General features: G+C 40.4%; 2 long non-coding RNA genes across 3 annotated transcripts in view; one reads left to right on the forward strand and one right to left on the reverse strand.

Moving 5' to 3' along the window:
- Positions 1 to 20464, reverse strand: part of LOC108178230 (uncharacterized) — a 194473-nt gene that overhangs the window by 84579 nt on the left and 89430 nt on the right. For both annotated transcript variants that reach the window (XR_011381237.1, XR_011381238.1), the window contains 2 exons: positions 18256 to 18347; positions 1620 to 1675 (listed from right to left, as the gene is read on the reverse strand). This is a non-coding gene — a long non-coding RNA (uncharacterized lncRNA). The remainder of the gene's footprint in view (positions 1 to 1619; positions 1676 to 18255; positions 18348 to 20464) is intronic.
- LOC127483505 (uncharacterized) lies at positions 3620 to 6503 on the forward strand. The gene is made up of 3 exons (XR_011381236.1): positions 3620 to 3757; positions 5448 to 5567; positions 6366 to 6503. It is a non-coding gene; the product is annotated as an uncharacterized lncRNA (long non-coding RNA).

A 20464-nucleotide genomic window follows, 5' to 3' on the forward strand; every position in this document is an offset into this window, starting at 1 on the left:
TATTGCCCACAGTTTCTGCCTATGCAACCTATGATTTCTACTATGCAATACCGCCACCCACTGACCAGAGATATTTCCTAAATCACTAAAGTGTAGCAGTAGTGTCACTTAAGGATAAGAGATCCCTTTCGAAGGGATCACCTACAGAGCACAGAAACTAAATAAGAAGACACATATTCCTGAACAGCCTGTGCAGCTGTATCTCCCAATTACCTGTGCTCCAAATCCTACTCAATCATCCGTCACCCTACTCCACAAGGAAATGCGATGCATGTTTTCACAAGCTGGCCCAGTCATAGGCACACAGTGATGGCAAGGGGCATTATACAGATCAGGTTTAAAAGGTTTTACGGGACAGAGTCCAAACTGGCTCTATGCTTCATTCCATGCTTTCATTGTATCATAAGAGAAACTTTGAATGGCTATGTCATTTCCTATGATGTATGAAATGAAGTCCGAATGTCTCCTCTAGACTTAAGCCCTCCCAGTGTGACCTTCACAGTAGAACTGCCATTACTCCCCCGGATTTCCTTCCTACCTTGATGTTCTCTGGAGTGTTTGCCTTTACTTGAACAAGCCCTGGTATACACTATCTTCAGCCTTTGGTTAATTTCTACTCTATATCTTAAATGCCTTTTACTATCCATTTCCAGTATTCAAAGTCCAACCAATTCTTCCAGACTCAGATGGACTTTTTCATAAAACCTCTCTGTGGTATCTTCCACCATTATGTGGTTATTTCAATGGCTGAGGTGAACTGCAATCCATACAAACAGGACACTCTGCTCCTATTTTAAGTACTCCTGTCATCAGAGATAGAATCCAGGCCTTTAAAGACTGTGAGGAGTCAGCACTACAGCTATCCAACACTACACATCGGTCATAAAACAAACACTGCTGGTCTTTGTCTTCATGAAATGCGATGTGAAGGAGCTGCTCGATTTTGGACAGATGGTCAAAACAAGCTTCTCAACCCTCTTCATCTGGTGGGAAAGAAAGTCATCCTGACTGCACACTCTCAGACAACAGAAAATGTTTGAAAAATAACTTTCTTCTCATTGGCATTTTTGTTATAGCACGCAGTTTCCTGTGACTAGTACTAGTAACATCTGAACTTTAGAAATCTGAACCAATTGCTTGATCTGAGATTCTCAGTCCATAGGCTATGTTCTGCTGTGACACGGAAGCAGCAGCAGTGAACAATGCAGAAGACTAAAAATTCTTTTGAAAGAAAAACCATTTAAGTTGCTCTTACAGAAGTAGAGAACAGAACAGAGGTTACTAGAGTCAGGAATGGGGCAAGACAGGGGAGACAGAGGGAAGGTGAGCAACAGGCACCAAAATACGGAGATTGAGAGGAATAAGCGCTAGTGCTAGTGCTCTACAGCCACAGAAGGGGGCTACAGTTTACAGCAATTCACTGTACATGTCATAGAGGACTAGAAGAGGAACTTCACAATCTCCCAACATAAAATAATGACAAAAGTTCAAACAGATGTACATCTAATCACTCTGATTCATTCATTATATATTCTATACATGAACTGAATTAATTACTATGTGGTATCACACAAATATGTATAATTATTATGTATTGATTAAAACAATTTTTAACTTACTTTTCTCAGACTCACTTACATTGCTTCCACTATACCTATCCCAGAAATCCAGGCATCTGTGAAGGTAAAAATAAAGGTAATAACATTACCCCCAAAATACACATTTACCCATTTAGCCCACATAAGATAAATAAAAGGTCAAATTTCTTTTTTTTTTCTGTATGCCAACATGGGCTACATTATTTTACTAGTTTGAAGATAAGAAATTTTGAAATTGTGAGAAATAATAGAGTAAAAGGCAATTCCTAAATGCCACAGATATAAATTATTACAGAGTTCATGGATTTTTGTCAAGCCCAAGAGAAAACCATATCTACAGAATAAAAATCACTAATCAGCTATAGAAATGATTCCATCCTTTATGTTGAGTTTTTTAAAAAAATATTTTATTTATTTATTTATTTCAAAGAGTTAGAGAGAGAGAGAGACAGACAGGGAGAAAGGTCTTCCATCTGCTGGTTCACTTCTCAGATGGCCAGAATGACCAGGGCTAGGCCAGGTTGAAGCCAGGAGCTTCCTTCAGGTCTCCCACATGGGCAGCAGGGACCCAAGAACCTGGGCCATCTTTCACTGCTTTTCCAGGGCATCAGCAATGAGTGAGATCAGAAGTGGAAGTGGAGCCACCAGCTATTAACTGGCAGTCATATGAGATGCTGGCATTGCTGGTGGTGGCTCTACCTGCCAGGTCACAACACTTACCCTGTTCCCTACATTGAGATTCTTAAAAGCTAAAAATATGTCATCCCAAGTTCCTACTTTATGCCTAACCTAAATGAAATCTTCCTGGGGCCAGCACTGTGGCGCAGCGGATTAAGCCACATCCTTCACTGCTGGCATCCCAAATGGGCGCTGGTTTATGTCCCGGCTGCTCCACTTCCAATCCAGTTCCCTGCTAATGCACTTGAGAAAGCAGCAGAAGATGGCTAATCTGCCATCGACACAGGAAACCTGGATGAAGATCCTGGCTCCCGGTTCAGCCTGGCTCAGGCCTGGCTATCGCAGCCATTTGGGGAATGAACCAGCAGATGAAACCTTGCTCGCTCGCTCACTCTCTCTCTCTCTCTTCTGTGTGTGTGTGTATGTGTGTGTATGTAACTCTGCCTTTCAAATAAAAAAAATTTATTTTATTTAAAGTAAAAAATAAAAATCTTTAAATTAAACTTTCTTACAAATAAGATAGTGATAAAATACAGATAGCCTTCTGTGGAAATTTCTATAGAGTAAATATTTGATTGATTGTTTACATCTCAGGGGTTCCTTTGTCTTGAATTTTAAAGCAGGACAAAAAGAAAGACCAAAAAGAAAAAAGGAGATGTAGAGAGGGAGGGAAAGGGTGACAGAAGAGATGAGGGAAGCAGAAAGAGAAGGAGAAAGAGAGAAATTGACTGAGAATTGACTGAGATCTTAAATGTTTACATGTGGGTCTTCAACAAGTTCATGTAAATTACCTACTTGAAAAAACCATGCATGGACTTCAAAAATTCTTTTGCACCAAAATAAACTCACACTAAATTGTTATAACAGGTCTGAATAAGATCTAATTTGTGGTGCTAAGAAGAATATCAGTGCAAAAAGAACCCCTTTCAAAGCAACATGAACTATTCTAAAACTGGAGCAAAAGCAAACCTTAACTTTACGGTGAAGCTTGGCTGGAAGGATGGTGAAATCACTGATGCTTCAGGAAGTTTATGGGAATTGAGGCGGGACGTAGCTAGGGTTCAGGGAAAACAACAAGAGGGAAGTTCAAGAGGCTGTAAATGCTAGGAGTTCTTGTTCTGCTGATCTGAAAATGCCAGCTTGAAGACCAGCTGGCTTAGAGACTGCCTGTCTGCTTGCATGAGGTAATGGCCAGCCCAGGACACTAGCACCTCTCTATCCAGGACTCCTGGTTCCAGGACTCCCCAGCAACAGTGATCCACCCGGGATACCAGTACACCTCCACCCAGGAAATTAGGCAAAACTCTCCCTGGCAACAACTCTCTCTCCCTTCTATGAAAATATGGCTACAAATTCACAGTTCAAATCAAACTTGGAGCCCTGAACTCTTCTCAGAACCCAGCTCCTACAGTCCTATGGAGTGTACTCTTGCCTGTGACTCTGGGAGAAGACTCTAAACGAAGTCATTCTTCGAGCCTAAGGTAAGCCCTTTCCAAGCCCTGACTCTACCCTGCCTGTAAAGTGTATTTGCTTCCTAGAATAAATCTCTGCTGCCTATGCTTGCTGTCTATGTGAGCCTCATTCAGCTTACTGTCTGAAGTTCAAAAAACCTGTCCTCCATACCTACAACAGGGACAATGCCCCAAAGAAATCAACATTTACCAAAGGATAACATTTTGATTGGTACACATTGTATACATTTATTGAAATGTCACAACCTATAAAAATGTACAATTATTACTAATTTTTACAATGTTTAAAAAAGAAAGGATAAGACTATGTGGAAGATGAAATCTACAGAGGCAGACCATCCAAATCAAGTTATGAAGCATACAATAATCTTGTTCATGTCCCAGTTGTTTTCAACAATTAGATTAACACCAGAAACAATCACCAACACCATAGACATATAAATGCTAAGTTTACATAATTCTGACTGAAAAGCAAACTTTCTGGTTTCCAAATAAACTGGAACAAAAGTTTAGCCTTAATGAGTGCCAAAACTAGTGCGCCCAGATGAGCCACAGATAAGAGCAGAATTATTGGTGGAAATTTTAAACAGTGGGATTAAGACTCTGGAGTGTTTCTTGGAAGAATTAAAACAGGAGATGAATCATGGCTTTCCTGGTACAATCTTGAAGACAAATCACAATCAAAGCAATGGCTACCAAGATGGAGAACTGATCCAATCCAAGCAAAAGTGGACTGATTAGAGCAAAGGTCATGGCAGTAGGTTTTTGAGATGCTTAAGGCTTTTGCTTGTTGACTTTCTAGAGGACCAAAGAACAATAATATTTGCTTATCAAGAGAGTATTTTCTGAAACTTAGCCAAACCTTTAGCAGAAAATACCCAGGAAAGCTTCCGTAGGCCTCCTTTTCTTCCATAAAAATGCTCCTGCTTATTCCTCTCATCAAACAAGGCCAATTTTGCAAGAGTTTCAATAGATAATCATTAGGTATCCACCTTACAGTCCTAATTTGCTTCCTTCTGACTTTTTATTTTATAATCTTAAAAACCTTTTTAAAAAAGATGCATTTAGTTATTTGAAAGGCAGAGTTACAGAGAGGCAGAGAGAGAGAGAGAGAGAAAGATATATATATATATATAGAGAGAGAGAGAGAGAGGGCTTCCATCTGCTGGTTCACTCCCTAGATGGCCACAATTGCCAGAGCTGCACCTATCCAAAGCCAGGAGCTTCTCCGGGTCTCCCATGTGGGTGCAGAAGACCAAGGTCCTGGGCTATCTTCTACTGCTTTCCTGGCCATAGCAGAGAGCTGGACTGGAAGTGAAGCAGCTAGAACTCAAACTGGCATGCAAATGGGATGCCGGAACTGCAGGTGGCGGCTTTACCCACTATGCCACTGCGGCAGCCCATAAAAACATCTTTATAGGGCACTCATTTTCATTCAGTTAAAAATGTACAAAAAAGAGAGATTGAATTTACATAATTAAATTCCCAAGACTCTCAAATTTATAGGGTTAAATGGCTAGTATCATTGATTACAAAATTGATTTGACCTTGAAGGAAGTTGAGAAATAAAGTTTATTTTTTATCTTTTAATTCCATTTTTTCCATGAAATTATCAAAGTCCCTGAATATATAATTTGATGATTTGAATGCCTGAATTGTGGCAATTTTAATATTTTATCTTCTCAAATTGAAATTTTAGGTTTTGGCATTGTGGCGAGGTAGGTTAAGCACCTGCCTGTGGTTCCAGCATCCCACATGGGCACTGGTTTGTAGCCCGGCTGCTCCTATTCTGATCCAGCTCTCTCTGCTCATGCCCTTGGTAAGTAGTGGAAGGTGGTTCAAGTGCTTGGGCCCTTGTACCCATGTGGGAGATCAGGAAGAAGCTCCTGGCTCCTGGCTTTGGATCAGTCCAGCTCCAGCTGTTGTGACCATTTGGGGAGTGAACCAGCAGATGGAAGACCTTTCTTTCTGTCTCTCCCTCTCTCTGTAACCCTGAATCTCAAATAAATGAATTAAAAGAAAAATTGAAATTTTAAGCAAAGAAAGATTTTGCTGTAATTTAATTTACTTTACAACCACCAAAATTTATAGTCATGAATTTGAATCTAAGTGCATAAGAACCAAATTCATAAATCCACAGGGACCGCATTTTGATTTGAAATAGTTATTTAGGGAAAATATTGTAGGATTCATGAGTGGAAAAGGAGTGAAGCTTGCAGGATTGGGGAACTGATTTGTTTAAATACAAAATGGTGCACTGTAAGTGATTTTTTTTTCAATTCAAAAGATTATGTTGTTCTTTATAATTTAATGTTCACATCCTCTCGTCTGCTTCATTGTCAAACTCCTAACCAATATTAGATGTCTCACATGTACCTAGCTAAGTATGAAAACCTCACATATTTTAGGGACATTCCGATTGTACATACTATTTTGTCACCCAAAAGAAAAACCTCTCCATCTCTCAAAGGAAATCTAAGACTGCTAAAATGTTAATTAAGCTCTCTTAGTAAAGAAGAGTTATTGAAATAGTACATTCTAATAGACACTTGATTTGTCTGTCCAGGAAAAAAAGGTATTTTTTTCTATATTTGATGTTCATTTTTATTTGTTACAGTATTACACACAGGGAAGATATAATCAGAATGGATCTTAAAGAATAAATACAACTGCCTCCAGTGCTGGCATTCCATATGGGCGCTGGTTCGAGTCCTGGTTGCGCCACTTCTGATCCAGCTCTCTGCTATGGCCTGGGAAAGCAGTAGAAGGTGGTCCAAGTGCTTGGGCCCCTGCACCTGCGTAGGAGACCAGGAAGAAGCTCCTGGCTCCTAGCTTCAGATGAGTGCAGCTCTGGCCATTGTGGCCAATTGGGGAGTGAACCAGCAGATGGAAGATCTCTCTCTCTCCCTCTCTCTCTCTCTCTCTGCCTTTCCTTCTCTCTTTGTATAACTCTGACTTTCAAATAAAATAAATAAATCTTTTTAGAAAAACAGTAAGAGATCAACACTTTCTGCATTGGTTTCATCTTTTACATTCAGCTTTAAAATGTTCAACTTGAATTGTCCATTAAAACAGACTGTACTCCTAATCTAGTACATTTGTTAAAAAAAGAAAATTGTCAATTAATTTGGGATTTACAGATAACCCACTGTGAACAAGTAATTGGAGGAACATGTTCCCTTATTAAGAACCAAATAAAATATTTCCTAGAATGTTTATTGGCCTAATTTTGACTAAAATGATTATAATTCATATCTATGCAGCCAGAAAAAAGTACCAAAATTATAGGGAAGAAGCACAAAATATTCCTTGCTCAGTGATTTCTTAATTCATGCTTCAGAATATTAGACTCACCTATGTATTTCTAGAAAAGAGTCTAGATCATTTTCTAAAGGCTAGTCAAGAAAAGAGTCTAATCATTAATTGCTAAATTAACAGATTCACCAGTAATGACACCTGCCATATGTGACAAGTCATGTCAGGAGCTGGAGACACTGAGATAAGTAAGGAATAGCCTTCAATATTTGAGAAAGGTCTTCCTTTGCCGTTGGTTCACCCTCCAATGGCCGCCGCGGCCGGCACGCTGCGACCGGCGCGCTGCGACCGGCGCACCGCACTGATCCGATGGCAGGAGCCAGGTACTTCTCCTGGTCTCCCATGGGGTGTGGGGTGCAGGGCCCAAGCACTTGGGCCATCCTCCACTACACTCCCTGGCCACAGCAGAGAGCTGGCCTGGAAGAGGGGCAACCAGGACAGAATCCGGCGCCCCGACCAGGACTAGAACCCGGTGTGCCGGTGCCTCAAGGCGGAGGATTAGCCTAGTGAGCCACGGCGCCGGCCCAGGTCCACTTTTTAACAACCCGCTCTTGCAATAATAAATCCACTGTCATAAGAACCACATTAATGGCCGCATCTTCTTGCCCCCAAGACCTGATTACCTATTGATGGTCCCACCATCACATCAACGAATTAAGTCTCAACATGAGTACTGGTGGAGACAAACCTGATTCCTTTCTCTTTTCTATTTTCCACTTTCTACAGAAAGCACTGCTAGAAACAAAGGAACCTAGGTAGGCATTTGAAACGGTGGTTAAGTCATCACTTTGGGACTCCCGCATCCCATACCAGAATACCTGATTTGAGTCCTGGCTACTCTACTTCTAACCAGAATCCTGCTAATGCACACCTTGGAAGGCAGCAGGCCATGATTCAAGTACATGGGTCCCTGCCACCCAGGTGGGGGACCTGGACTGAGTCCCAGGCTTCTGGCTTTGGTCTGGCCACAGCCCCCACTGTTATGGTTATTTATTTGATGAATAAGCTAGCAGACACAAAATCTCTCTATCATATATATATATATATATATATATAATATATATATATATGCCTTCCCAATACAATGAAAAACATTAAAAAGAAGAAGAAAAGGAACCTGACATTACAATGCCACACCTAGGCATGATAGTCATACAACCCACACTGACATTTTTGATAGGGATAAATAAAACTGACTCAAATTTGGGGATTATTTATTGGAGCAGTTAGGGAGTTTTCTCCTAAGGAATATAAATACATTGAAATGAATTTACTTTGCTTTCAAAAAGAAACAATTCCTTAGTTCATCTCGAAAGATATACATGGAGCCATCCTGGAAAAAATAGCAATCGCTCCATCACAACATAGTTTTATTTAGTTCCCACATTAGGTGGAGGTTATCTCTCTAACCTTGTGATGTTCTTTGAGATAGTGCTGCCTGGAAAAGAGGATGTAAGCTATGGATGAGAACAATATGTGAAATACTTATTTCAGATGCAACTTCAGATAGGAAGTGCCAAAAACAACATGAAAAAAAAGGAGGTGAAGGCTAAGAAGCAGGAAAAGAATAAGTGATGGAAATTTTTACAACTGATAAAAAACTAAGTGAAAACACGTTGGCCACACAACATTGTGTTTTGCTTTTTAGCTTATTTTTTAAGGAATACAAATTTCACAAGTACAACTTTAGGAATATAGTTATTCTTCCCACCATACCCACCTCCCACCCACACTTCCACTCTCACTCCTCCTCCCTCTTCCCTTCCCAGTCCCATTCTCCATTAAGATTGATTTCAATTAGATTTGTACACAGAATACCAACTCTATCTTTTTTTTTCTTTTTTTAAAATATTTATTTTTATTTATTTGAAAGACAGAGTTACAGAGAGGGAGAGCCGGGGCGGGGGGGTCTTCCATCCACTGGTTCACTCCCCAAATGACCACAATGGCCAGAACTGAGTTGATTCAAAGCCAGGAGCTAGGAGCTTCTTCTAGGTCTCCCACATGGGTGCAGGGGCCCAAGAACTCGGGCCATCTCCTACTGCTTTCCCAGGCCATAGCAGAGAGCTGGATCGGAAGTGAAGCAGCCAGGACTCAAACCATCACCCATATGGGATGCCAGCATTACAGGGCGCGGTTTTAACCCAAGTAAAGATTTCAACAATTTACACACACACGCACGCACACACACACACACACACACAAAATGTCAGAACTGTTTTACAGTTAACTCTTATAATACAATTCATTGAGGACAAAAGCCTTGCATGGGAAGTAAGTGCACAGTGACTCCTATTGTTAATTTAACAAGGTATTTATGTATGATGTCAGTGATCACCAGAGGCCTTGACATGAGCTGCCTAGGCTATGGAAGCCTTCTGAATCCAAAGACTCCATCAGTATTTACACAAGGCCATAAGTAAAGTGGAAGTTCTCTCCTCCCTTTAGAGAAAAGTACATCCTTCTTTAATGGCCACTTCTTTCTACTAGGGTCTCACTCACAGAGATCCTTCAAGTAGAACATTTTTTTCCCACAGTGTCTTGGCCTTCCATGCCTAAAATGCTCTCATGGGATTTTTTAGCCAGACGAGGAAGCCTTAAAGGCTGATTCTGAGGTCAGAGTGCTACTTAAAGTGATTTTCATTCTATGAGTCTGTTGTGTGGACTGCTTCCCATATTGGAACATTCTCTCTCCTTTTTAATTCTATTATTATTATCAAACACATGATCTAATTTATGTGATCACATTAACACTTAATCCTATCTATATGTTCACTTTAACACTTAATATGATTACTTAACAATTAAGATGGCATTTTTAACACCTAGCTTAATGAGATTTGGAGTCCCATAGCAAGTTTTTAAATTGTACCCTTAGAATTAAGTCCGTAGGAATGTACACAGAACTAACAGCTTTACAGTTACAAACTTCCTTCTCCCTCTCTTATTCCAACTCAGTTTTTACTGAAATCCATCTCAATTCACTTTATAAACATATGATTAACTCTACGTTAAGTAAAGAGTTCAACAAATAGTATGAAGAGAAAACCGGAAAAAAAAAAAAAAAACTAAACTGCTCCTTGAGAGTCAAGACAAGAGTAGCTCAAGTTATCCCTTCTCAAAGTGTCAATTTCACTTCTACAGATTTCATTTTAGGTGCTCTATTACTTCTCATAGATCAGGGAGAACATATGGTATTTGTCCCTTTGGGACTGGCTTATTTCACTAAGTATGTTGTTTTCCAGATTCATCCATTTTGTTGCAAATGACCAGATTTCATTTTTTTTAACCACTGTAACATTGTGTTTTCCACTCACTAATTTTGACTCAGTTTAGGGCTACATCTCACACTAATATAAATACTTTGAGATTATAACTGGTCAGTTGCCTAGTACTTTTCAGAATTTGAAGTAAATGTGGTGGATGGCTCTCAAAAGCTCAGTGGCTAACCTGAGATTCAGACAGGAGGTATGAATTCAGGGCACATCAGGCAAACTAAAGGTGTGACTCACCAAACTGATTCCCCTCAGAGACCAAGAAACTACCTTTCAAAGAATTCATCCTATGATAAGAGATTTGTGATAGAGAAATTTGACCTAAAAACAGACTAAACTGGAAAAAACAAGCTACTTTGAGCAGGTGGCTGACAACATATTTGCCTTTGGTTCAGATCCAAAATCTGAGGGAGGGAGGAGAGTAATAAAAGTGTGATAAACACTCAAAGGACAAATTCACTGAATGTTCTGTAAAGCTTTGAGAACACACAGGACAGGAACAGTGTACTGCCCAAATGCTGATAAAGCACTGTGGTGAAAGAACTGACAGGATTCTGCACTGAAGGCCACATCACTCTACATCTCAACAAGAACTAGAAGAGGTGTCTTGTATCAGCAGATATCACCAACACTGCTAGCAAACATATACAGCAGCCTAATTCCTTATGGAGATGCAGTGGCCTGGAGAGGTTATCACTGAACAATGCCCTTCCAGCCAAGTTCTGATTATTTGAGAAATAAAATTAAAATATTAATGTGGAGGCCAAAAGTCACCAACACAAGCAGGTCAGAGAACTCAGTATTGGGAGTTTGTTGATTTAATACAGAATTAGGCCGGCGCCGCGGCTCACTAGGCTAATCCTCCGCCTTGCAGCGCTGGAACACTGGGTTCTAGTCCCGGTCGGGGCACCGGATTCTGTCCCGGTTGCCCCTCTTCCAGGCCAGCCCTCTGCTGTGGCCAGGGAGTGCAGTGGAGGATGGCCCAAGTGCTTGGGCCCTGCACCCCATGGGAGACCAGGAAAAGCACCTGGCTCCTGGCTCCTGCCATCGGATCAGCGCGGTGCGCTGGCCGCAGCGGCCATTGGAGGGTGAACCAATGGCAAAAGGAAGACCTTTCTCTCTGTCTCTCTCTCTCACTGTCCACTCTGCCTCTCAAAAAAAAAAAAAATACAGAATTAGATTAAATTTGCTACCCAATTGAAAGTAATGTTGGACAGAGGCAGCATTTCCCATTGGAAAGTCCTGCCTATGAAGCAAAGTGAAATGACATTGTGGTCAGTCTCCTTCTGGAAGAGAGGTAGGGGACAGGGTGAATTGGACAGCGAGAAGGATCTAGAATGAGTAATAAAATATAAGATAAGTACCAGTTGTGGCCTCAAGAGGAAATGAAGTAAGTGGTATGCTCCTTGAGTACTTCACACTACTGATCTTCCTTTGTAAAGATTTCTCCTTTCTTCCAGTTGCTTGTGGATGCTCACTACATAAAGCAGTTCACTCTGGATGATGTAAGAGGTGAGCAGTATCGACACAGTGGTGGCCAAGGTACCCAGTCTCTCTCAGAACCCCTAGGTGCTCATTCCTCTTGCAGCTAGGAACACAGGCTGCTGGAGCTCCCTCTTGAGTTGCACTTCAGAAATTGCTCAGGTTTATATGCCCTCTTTAGGAACAGTCTGTAGCCAATGAATGTTCACTGTAGGATCCAGAGATCAGCCCCTTTACCTTAATGGGGTCCAACTGAAGGACACTAATCAGTTCCAAAGCTCTTTCTAACGTCATCTGAGACCTCAGGTGCAAAATATCATAATTGTGGGGAGCAACTGGGAGCAACTCGGACTAGACTAAGTTACTGGAATTAAGACTTATTCTATGCATCTGCTCTCCCACAATATGGCGCTGAGAAGGGAAACAGCTTCTACACAGCTGCCTCCAGTTCAACCAATAAACTGTGGGACCTGCTCCTGATTGGAGGAGAGCAGCATACTCGGCGTGTGGGTAGCAGAGTTGGGATTGGTGGAAGAGGACTATAAAGGAGGAGAGAGACGGCATGCACCAGGAACATCTAAGGGGAACACCTGTGCAGCCCCCGAGAGAGCCGGCCAGCGGTGTGCCGCTCCCCTGCGGAAGTGGGGAAAGTGGCCAGGGGGAACCGCCCTTCCACGGAGGTGGAAGGGACTGTAGCCAACCCGGGAAGGACCAGCAGCCAACCCGGGAAGGACCAGTAGCCAACCCGGGAAGAACCAGCAGCAAACCCGGGGAGGGCCGAGCAGACGAAAGAACAGCGCAGGGTCCTGTGTCGTTCCTCCACGAAGACGGGGAGCGACATAATGGTGCCGTGACTCGGATATGAAGCCTAGGCAGGGTTTTGTGTCGTTCCTCCATGAAGAGGGGGAGCGACATAATGGTGCCGTGACTCGGATATGAAGCCTAGGCAGGGCTTAGTGTCGTTCCTCCATGAAGAGGGGGAGCGACAATAATTTGCTTAGAATTTATAATCCACCTACTTTCCAAAAGTTATTTGAACTTTAGGAGTCACACCTGGTTGTTAACTCAGCACATTATGTAATAGAATGAAACAAGGCAACATTAGTTCAAACTTCTGCTCAATATTTATAACAAATATTTGTTAAGGCTATTCTGTAAATACAGTGCTGGGCCATGTGCTGCGACCAGAAGGCACATATTTTGCCGTCAATACCATCATTTAATCTGGAAGACGGCATGTGTAGACTTCAGTGCAAGACAGGAAGATGAAATGCAGAAATGACATTCACAACTCTAACATACAGGTTCTTTAAAAATTCATGGAAAATAGAATTAAAAGATAAGTATATTTTGACACAAAAAATACTGAAATCCATGCATAGTTTCTCCTTGGTATGTAGTTTCCATGAATAATTTGAAAACCTTTTTACATGGTTTTCAATATTTTTACCTCAAAATAAACTTGTCTTTTAATTCCATTTTCCATAAACATTTTGAAGTATCCTTATATGTTATTTCATCAGTTCCATAACAATACTGTTAGGTAGAATGAGCAGTTACTATTTCTATTTTATAGATGGTTAGTAAATCAAGGTTCATCAAGGTAAAGCAATTTACCCACCTAGTGGCAGAATTATTTTTTACAACTATTCTTTTTCACTACTGGTAAATATTACTTGTCTGGATAATGGCATCATCCAACTAAATGATGAAACTTCTCAATCATAATCAAAAAGCTTCTATAAGACATTCATTTCTATATCTGCTATTTTGAGAATTTGCTTTATCTTGCTTGGTATCCTTAATCATCATTTAAAACACTTTCAAAGTATTCAGTGTTCCTGGGTTATACTACTGCTCAATTACTCTTTCCAGCTTCACAGATTAGAATGACAACTTGATTATTCACTCCTTAGGTATTTCCACTACTATGAAATTGCTACTTCACCGACGGATATGTGCCTAATAGTAATCAACTGTAAAAATAAAGAACACAGAATTCAACTTTTAAAATATTCAATTCCAAGGCTAGACTTTTGAAATGAACCCAGTGGTGGGTTATGAAATAGACATGGTTGACTCAATTTTCTAAGAGAAGGAAAAAGAGTAGAAAGAGAAAATGTGGGCAAAAAGCAAAGAAAATAAATAGAAGGACTGCAGATTTTGAAACTGGGTTAAGGCTAACTGGAGGTCACAGAGAGTTATCAGAGTAGCTGACCAGCTGATCATTACAGACAGGGCTACAAGGCCTACATTCCTTAAATATTTGAGGGCAACTGCTTGGAAAACCGGCTGTGGATCTATAATGGGAGAGTCCCTGGAAAGAAGCTGAAAAGCAGAGAAAGAATTTTAAAATTATGGATGAGAATGACAAAGAGTTGGGCCAGGATCAAAGGAAACACCACAAAGCAGAATGGTCATGGGCTCTGTGAGGTACAGGCTGCCAAGGAGAGTCAATTTGAGAAGTCCTTTTAAGTTGCTGTAGGCCTGCTGTGTTAGTTTCCTGAATCCCAAAATGGCCTATCTCAAAGCTAACAGGAAGCTTCTGGTTCCCCAACTAGAAGCAAGGGATAGCAGGAAGGCTGGGAACTGAAGCAGGGAAATCAAGGAAGGAAAATGGAGACCACGAAAGGAAGAAACAAGAAAATGTCCTGCTGAGGTCTGAGTGTGTCCCCCGAAGTTCATCTGTGGAAACAATGCCTCAGTGCGGTAGTGCTGGCAGACAGGGCCAAGTGGGAGGTGTTTGGGTCATGGGGCAGAGTCTTCATGGATGAATGAATATTTTTCTCATGTGACTACATCGTTGTTTTCCTAGAACTGGCCTAGTTACAGGCAGAATGGACTCTATCCAGCCAGGTTGCCCCTGAACCCTGCTTCTTTGCTACACGCCAGATTTCCCTTCTGCGTTCTGCCATGAGCTGAAGCAGCTGGTGGCCCTCACCAAGTGTTGCCACCAGACCATGGACTTCCCAGCCTCTAGAATTATGAGCCAAAATAAGCCTCTTCCTGTTATAAATGACCCAACCTTGGGTATTATGTTACAGGGAGAGAAAATAGACTAAGCCACATCTCTATCATGATGGACTGACACAAGATCAACGTATCAACTTGTTGAACAAAAATGATGTTTCCATTTTCGGTGTTGTTCTCTCCCTGACAGCCTAGGTCATCTGCACCTTATAAATCACCTTAGGATGTGTGTGTTAAAATTAACTCTATTTTTATTTCAATTAATTAATAAATTCAACATATTCGCATTTATCAAAAAATATCTTATTTCAAATAAAGTAATTTAAAAGTGCCAAAAATTGATTCTTGGTATTTTCTTTTTGAAGAACCTAATGTATGTGGTCTACTTTACTTAATAATTTATTACATTGTTTCATAGGAAAGGTAATTTACTAAGCACATTAAAAGATAAGCAATAGAACAATGATTGCTGGTACCAACTAGTCTCTTAAGTAAATGCTACTTGCAGCATCAGAGGAAACAGACAACATCCCGGTGGCTTTATATAACAAAAGTCCGTTTCTCCAGTATGTCAAGTCTCTGTTTGAGAGTGTAGCAAAGAGGTTCTGTTCTGAAGCAGCCATTCTGAGATCTATGTCACTCTCAAGGTATGCTTATGGAGTCAGGCTGCCCATCAACATCCAGCTGGCACAGTTAGAACAGAAGCAGAAAACCCCACAGAGGTTTTCATGGAGTGAGGGCAACAGGATAATTTTCTTCTACATTTTATTGACCAAAACTAGCTCCATAGTCTCAGAAATCCTCAAGGGTGTTTGGAAAATGTAGGTCCTAGTTGGACAGCCACTTCCAAGTGACAAATCTATACTATAAAAGTGAACAGTGAATATTTAGTAGACAATCAAATCTTTTCTGCCCTCAGGTTAAGTAAAGTACAGGAGAGGAGTGATCCATAAAATACACAATTTCAATATAAGGTTCCTCCTGTGGACAAAGTGTCTGAGAGAGCTTTCTCTGCAAAAAAGAAAAGACATTTCTAAGCCACCACGTGCAGTAGCTATTGCAAATAGCAGCAGTTAGCTATCTGACTCAGTTTACACTAACTTTTCCTTATAAAACCCATTGGTGTTTACAACATATACCAAATGCCTTATCTTTCAGTCATTTAACATTTTGATTATTTCATTTCAGCCCAAGCAATAACTAAATATATCCTTAGTAAATCTCATAGTTTCTTACTTTTGTTTTATTCATTGAATAAATTTTATTGTGACAGAGTCCACACTCATCTCAAACACTGTCTATGGGAGTTGGAGATAGATTTTTTTTCTCAACTTTTATTTAATAAATAAAAATTTGCAAAGTACAACTTTTGGATTATAGCGGTTTTTCCCCCCATAACCTCCCTCCCACCCACAACCATCCCATCTCCCACTCCCTCTCCCATCCCATTCTTCATCATGATTCATTTTCAATTATGGAGATAGATTTCTACCCTTATATGGAATAACTTCAATCTATTTGCCTTTCAAATCTCTCCATTCTCTCAAAATCCAGTTCATATCATTCTTTTCTACAAAGCCCACAACCAAAATTGCTGTTAAATTATCTTCTTCTAAATTCCTGTACTATTTTCCATATCCACCCTTTTCTTGGCAATTAACTATAGGGACTTGTTTTACCTCCCTTCAATTGCCAGCTTAAGCTGGTTTTTGTTTTTTGTTTTTTGGTTTTTGGTTTTTGGTTTTTGGTTTTTTTTTTCTGAGTTCCTATTTCCTATGGAAGCTCTTTGGGGGAAGGCAAGGGTTCAGGCATTACTTTATGAATCCCCCAAACATGTAGCATAAAGCTTTCAATAATGACTGCTTAGAGATATATTTTACTTTGGAAATATGTGTGAGAAATTCCAGCTGTCTGATACATTCAATCTTGTTGGGTGAAAATAAAAAAAAACATGCATAAAAGTGCTCTGTAAACTCTCAGTTTCTTTTTTTTAAATAGAAACTCATTCCTCATTGGAGAATGCTGGGCATCCAGCAGAATCTGTTCCCTCCTTCACCTAGCAGACAGGTACAGCTATTCTTACATTTCTCAAGAAGACTGTAAGGGCAAGTGCTTTCCCTGGCAGGTACAATGCCAGTTCGGATGTCTGCATCCCATGTTACAAGTGCATGGGATCAATCTTTGGCTCCTGCTCCAGCGCCCGATTCTAGCTTCCAGACAATGCAGACCCTGGGAAACTCTGGTGATGGCCCAAGTAACTGGGTTTCCTACAAGCTACCTGGATTGAGCTCCCAGCTTCTGGCTTCAGCTCCAAGGCCATGGTTTGCAATTGGAGAGTGAATCAGCAAATGGGAGCTCTGTCCCCCTTCCTCTTGCTCTCATCCTAACTAACTAAAAGGAAGGAAAAGAAAAACTTGATAATCTAAATATGTTTTATTTCCAATACAACAAATAAACTATCAGAAATAAACAAATAAAGCTAATAGTGAATCTGATTGATATGTCCCACTGAATATCCCAGGCTGTGAGGTAGTAGGTGACCCTCCCACTTTGTTCCTCTTACTGTTGACTGAAACCTACATGTACACACAGTCAGAATTAAGCATGCAGATGACCATGTTCCACAGCTGCCCATCTAGGCAGGGTCCCTGGATGACTTTGGGAAACAGAGAATGTTTACTTGTCCTGTTACTTGTGTGAGACAAGCCACCATTATCTTTGGAGTCTCTGTTACAGGCCTTCCTCTAGTCAGTAATACATTTAGTATTATTGTGTTCTCCCTGAACATTAGAAAATGAAACATCCTGTATCCAATGGCTAATCAAAAAGAATGGCCACAAGAGAGAACATCACCTAATTAGAATACACACTAGATGGTGATTTAAAAATTTCACAGATACACTGAAGATATTCCAAATACATTTCAATAATAAGACTGGTAGATATGTTGTTATTAATTGATAGGGTTTGAATGTGTCCTCCAAAAGGCATATATCAAAAACTTAATCCCAATGCAACAGTTTTAAGAGGTGAGACCTTGAAGAGTGATTAGGACAGGGGACAGTCTGCTTTTTGAGTGGATGAAGTCTGTTAACAGGGAGTGGCTGAGGGACGGGGCCTTTGGTACAGTAGCCAGGACTCCCATATTCCATGTTGGCTTGCCTGATTTAAGTCCTAGCTCTGCTTCTGATCCAGCTTTCTCTTAATGTGTATCCTGGGACACAGCAGTGATACACCAAGCACTTGGCTTCCTGTCACAAATGTGAGAGACCTGCTTTCTGTCTCTGGCCTGGCTGGGGGCCTCGTCTGTTGTGGGTATCTTTCTCTCTCTGTCTTTCTCTCACTCTGTACGTGTGTGTCTCAAATAAAATAAAATAAATTTTTAAAAGGCTAAGTTTGGCTTTCTTTCCCCTCTTCTGCCCTTTTGCATTCCACCATGTGATAATGTAGCAAGAACGCTCTTACCAGATGCTGCTGCCTTACTCTCGGACTTATGAGCCTCTGGAACTCTGGGAAATAAATTTATGCTCAGTGTAAACTACTCAGTCTCAGATATCCTGCTATACCAGCAAAAAACAGACTAAGATACTAAGGAAAAGCTTCAAAGAGAGAGATAACAGAACTATGTTAAACATTGTATCTTAAAAATGCATTAGTATTCCAGAAAAAGCAATTACCAAAAATATATAATCAGCAGAATTTTTTGACATATACTTGATAATAATTCTAGCGCACATGGTAGCTCCAACCATAGGCTGAACAATTCAGACATCTGGCACAAACTTGATTTCACTAATCCCCAAACTTTATTTCATAACTGCTCACTTGTGTTTTATTGTATCAGCATATATGTTAATTGGAAAGCTGACTAAAATCAATAAGGATAAAATCATATATATATAGTTGATATTAAAGCTAGAATTTAGTAACCAATGCAATGTTCTCTATAGAATCTTGAGTCAGTCTAGACAGCCCAAAAGGGACTGAATAGCAAATGTGAAGAATTACAGATCTTCTTCAGCAAAGTTAAGTTGAAAAGAGAATAGGATTAACAATTGGGATTGCATCAAATTGAGAAGTTTCTGTACTGCAAAAGAAACAGTCAGGAAAGTGAAGAGGCAACCAATAGAATGGAAAAAAATATTTGCAAACTATGCAACCAATAAAGGATTAATAACCAGAATCTACAATAGACATTTTTCAAAAGAGGAAATCCAAATGGCCAACAAACACATGAAAAACTGCTCAGGATCACTAGCAATCAGGGAAATGCAAATCAAAACCACAATGAGGTTTCACCTCACCGTGGGTAGAATGGCTCACATTCAGAAATCTACCAACAATAGATGCTGGCGAGGATGTGGGGAAAAAGGGACACTAACCCATTGTTGGTGGGAATGCAAACTGGTAAAGCCACTATGGAAGTCAGTTTGGAGATTCCTCAGAAACCTGAATTAACCCTACCACCCAACCCAGCCATCCCACTCCTTGGAATTTACCCAAAGGAAATTAAATTGGCAAATAAAAGTTGTCTGCACCTCAATGTTTATTGCAGCTCAATTCACAATAGCTAAGACCTGGAACCAACCCGAATGCTCATCAACAGAAGACTGGATAAAGAAATCATGGAATATGTTCTCTATAGAATACTATACAGCAGTAAAAAAAATGAAATCCAGTCATTTGCAACAAAAATGGAGGAATCTGGAACACATCATGCTGAGTGAAATAAGCCAGTCCCAAAAGGACAAATACCATATGTTCTGCCTGATCGGTGACAACTAACTGAGCACCTAAAAGGAAACCTGTTGAAGTGAAATGGACACTATGAGAAACGGTGACTTGATCAGCCCTTGTCCTGACTGTTGAGGAACAACTTACCACTTTATTCCTTTTAGTATTTTTTGTTCTACATAATACCATTGGTTGAACTCTTTAATTAACACACTACAATTAACACACTATTATTCTTAGGTGTTTAAATTTATCTCAAAAGTGATCCATGTTAAATATAAGAGTGGGAATAAGAGAGGGAGGAGATGTTCAGTTCGGCACATGCTCACTCGGACTTACCCCTAATGGTAGAGTTAGAAACGTGCCAGGGGATTCCAATTCAATCCCATCAAGGTGGCATGTACCAACACCATCTCACTAGTCCCAGTGATCAATTTCAGTTCACAATTGATCATAATGATAGGACTAAGAACCAAAGGGATCACATAAACAAGAATAGTGTCTGCTAATACTGATAGAATTAAAAAAGAGAGAACAATCCAACATGGGAAGCAGGACACACAGCAGACTCATAGAATGGTAGATGCCCTAAACAGCACTCTGGCCTCAGAATCAGCCTTTAAGGCATTCAGATTTCGCTAGAAAGCCCATGAAAGTATTTTAGGCATGGAAAGCCAAGACACTGTGGCAAAAAATATGACCAAAATGAAAGATCTCTGTGAGTGAGATCCCAGTAGAAAGAATGGGCCATCGTGAAGGAGGTACCTTTCTCTGAAGGAAGGAGAGAACTTCCACTTTGACTATGGCCTTGTCTAAATAAGATCAGAGTTGGCGAACTCAAGAGGCTTCTATAGCCTTTGCAGCTCATGACAAGAGCCTAGGGTGATTACTGACGTCATAAACAAGAGTGTCAATTGTTGAATCAACAACAGGAGTCACT

The sequence above is a fragment of the Oryctolagus cuniculus genome, chromosome 13 (genome assembly GCF_964237555.1).
Source record: "Oryctolagus cuniculus chromosome 13, mOryCun1.1, whole genome shotgun sequence".
Classification (NCBI taxonomy): Eukaryota; Metazoa; Chordata; class Mammalia; order Lagomorpha; family Leporidae; genus Oryctolagus; species Oryctolagus cuniculus.